The sequence below is a fragment of the Myotis brandtii genome, unplaced genomic scaffold, assembly GCF_000412655.1.
Source record: "Myotis brandtii unplaced genomic scaffold, ASM41265v1 scaffold670, whole genome shotgun sequence".
NCBI lineage: Eukaryota > Metazoa > Chordata > Mammalia > Chiroptera > Vespertilionidae > Myotis > Myotis brandtii.
Window position 1 is genome coordinate 2,400,708 of NW_005370611.1, and position 3,345 is coordinate 2,404,052.

At 37.2% G+C, this 3,345-nt stretch overlaps 1 pseudogene; it reads left to right on the forward strand.

The window, feature by feature from the left end:
* Positions 1-832: 832 nt before the first annotated feature.
* Positions 833-1,500, forward strand: LOC102245479 (annotated as a pseudogene).
* The last annotated feature ends 1,845 nt before the right edge of the window (positions 1,501-3,345 follow it).

Genomic DNA, 3,345 nt, shown 5'->3' on the forward strand with positions numbered 1-3,345 from the left:
TGGCCAAACACCTGAACAGCCGTAGGCTAATTCCCCCAAACTGACAATGCTTCTGTACCCTTTGAAACCTTACCCTTTGAAGTGTATTATATCCACCCTGCCGTAGGACAAATTGTGTTAATAAAAGCAAGGGTCCTAGACAAGGAGGGAGTCTTCAATTCCTTTAGCTGGAGGTCCTCTGACCCCCAATGGCTTTCAAAATTATATCTCGTCTCCAGATTCTTTATTAGTCTCTGGATTCCTATGTCCTCTACGTACAGCCCATTTTCCAGATTCTTGAACCCTTTTTGATGCTGGGACAAGAACCCCAGCATTTGAATAGAGATTAATAGAGAGTATGCAATCTGAAGAGCTGAGAAAAACATAATAAAAATGAAAAGAACCTCAGAAAAATGTGGGACACCATTACATGAATCAGGATACATGTAACAGAACTACCAGAAGGAGAGGTGAGAGGGAAAGGAACAGAAAAAATATTCAAAGAAATAATAGCTAAAAAACTTCCCAAATTTGATAAATTAATTTACACACAAAAAAACTCAACTAACTTTAAGTAAAATAAACTTAAATGATCCACACCCAGACATCAAAACCCAAAAGTTGAATTCCAAAGAAAATGGAAAAATTCCTGAAAGCAGTAAGAGAAAAACAACTCATCATGTAAAAGGGAACCCCAACATAATTAAGATCAGACTTCTCATTAGAAACAGTGGAGGCCAGAAGGCAGTACGATGGCATATTCAAGGTGCTGACAGTACAAAACTGTCAACCAAGAATATTGTATCCAGCAAAACTACATTTCAAAATAAAGGTTTCAGACCCCAGCGGCCGTATGGTGAAATCCTCCCTGCAGTGGGTCCTCAACAGCCACTGCTTCACTGGAGAGAAGAAGGGGAATAAACCCAGGACCATGGTTCACACCAGCCTCACCATGCTGCTCATCAGCCTGCACAGCAGCGGCAGCCAGCCACAGCCACAAGAGTTGCAGGGTCTCCCTTAACTGCTGTAGTAACCTGGGTCCAGGGCCTCAGTGGTGCTCTGATGTTCCTCACCCACCCCTAAAGATCCCAGGTAGGTGAGGAAATAGAGAGGGATCACAATTTTTCAGCTAATTAATTTTACTCTGAATGTAACAGAGGAACTAACGTCTAATAAGAAGCCAAGAATTCTCAATGTCCAGACCAGGCTTACAGATGTCAAACACATTAACTGGAGGGCAGTGCTGAGCAGCAGTTGCCTCTACATTGAGATCCCAGGCGGTGCTCTGCCTGAGGGGAGCAAAGATAGCTTCACAGTTCTTCTGGAGTTTGTGGAGGAGCAGATGCATGTGACTATGTCTTCATTTGCTTCCAAAAGAACCATGATCACAGAGCAACTCTGCTCCATACCCTCTGCTTTAGGGGTTTTGAGATTATGATACTGAAGCATCCCCTTGTCCCCAAGAGACCTAATGCTTGCTTCACTGCCTGCACATTTGAGTCTTCTGAGGCGGACAAGTAGCAGCTGCACCACCTGCGCCCCTCACCTTTGCTATCACTGATCATTACAGATTGTCCTCCCTTTGTGTGTCTCACTTTGTGCTGGTGGTGTGACCAACTGCTGCACTGGGTTGCAAATTCCAGGCCTGCTCCCCTCCTCTGGGTTTGTCAGCATCTTGTAACTGTGCAAATAAATGCTCACTCCATATTAGCGATAAATTTCTTGAAGTTTAATATCGTGTTTGTGATACTGAAGTATTTAATTCTAAATAAAAATTTATATTTTACTTCTTTATTGCTGGTTTAAGGTGATAGAGATTATCCTTGTACTTCCAGCAGGAGTTTATTTGAACTTTTGGCAATAGTTTCAGGTCTTAACTTGGAAAGATAGGTATAAATCTACCCTTCTATTGCTTTCAATAATCTGAATAAAAGTGATTACATCTAAAAAAAATAAAGGTGAAAAAAAATTCCAAGATAAACAAAAATTGGGATAATTTTCTACTAGTGTACAAAATACTAAAGGAAGTTCTTCAGGGTGAAAGTGACACCAAACAGTCATTCAACTCCACACAAAAACTGAAGAGGGCCAGTAAAGGTAATTACGTCAGTAATTTAAAACCCAATATAATTGTATCTTTGAGGTCGATTCTGATAGCTTAAAATGTATAATTGTAAACCTAGAGCAACCATTAACAAAATAAACAAACATAAAAGTCTCTAAAAGAAATAAAATGTTACAATAGAAAGTATCTAATACAAAAGAACACAATTAAGGAGGCATATTGAAAACAAAAACAAAAGGGCAGATGTAATTCTAACCATATCAATAATAACACTAAGTGTAATGGATTAAATAATCCAAAGACAAAGACTGTTAGATTGAATTTTTAAAAAAACACATTACTTCAGATTCAAAGATACGAACAAGTTGAAGGTAAATGATGGAAAAAGATACATCATACAAACAACAGTAACAAAAGAACTGGACTGTCTATATTAAACAGAATACTTTTCACTTAAAGGACTGTCTATATTAATATCAGACAAAATTGACTTTAAAAGAAAAAATATTATTGGTAATAATGAGAGATATTTCATAATAATAAAAAGGTCAGTCTATCAGGAATACATGACAATTATAAAAATATGTGCACCTGACAAGGGAAAAATAAAGAATTCAACAACAGAGTGAGTCTTCAATCCCCCACTTTCAATTATGAATAGATGATCAAAAAGAAAACAGAGACTTAAGCAATGCTGTAAACCAACTACATGTAACAATCATCTATAGAACACTCCACTCAACAATAGCACACATAGAACATTCTCCGAGATAAACCATACACTATGCCGTAAAACAAACCTCAATATATTTAAAAAGTTTGAAATCATAAAAGGTATCTCTCTGATTAAAATGCAATTAAAATAGAAATCAATAATGGAAGGAAACTTGGGGGATTAACAAATATGTGAAAATTAAACAGCATATGACTAAATAACTAATGGGTCAAAGAAGAAATCACAAAACAAATTAGAAGCTACTTTGAAATTAATAAGAACAAAAACACAATATACCAAAACTTATGGAATGTATATAAATCAGTACTCAGAGGGAAATTTATAGCTGTAAACACCAATATTATAAAAGAAAGCTCTCAAGTCAATAGCCTAAACTTTAAGAAACATGTGGGTGGGTGGGAAGAGATTAACCACCGAAGTTATGTGCATACAGTGGGGCCTTGACTTACGAGTGTCCCGACTAACGAGTTTTTTGAGATACCAGCTGTCTCTTGGCTGATTTTTTGCATTGAGTTGACAAAGTAATTTGAGATAACGAGCTCGGTCTCAGAACGAATTAAACTCG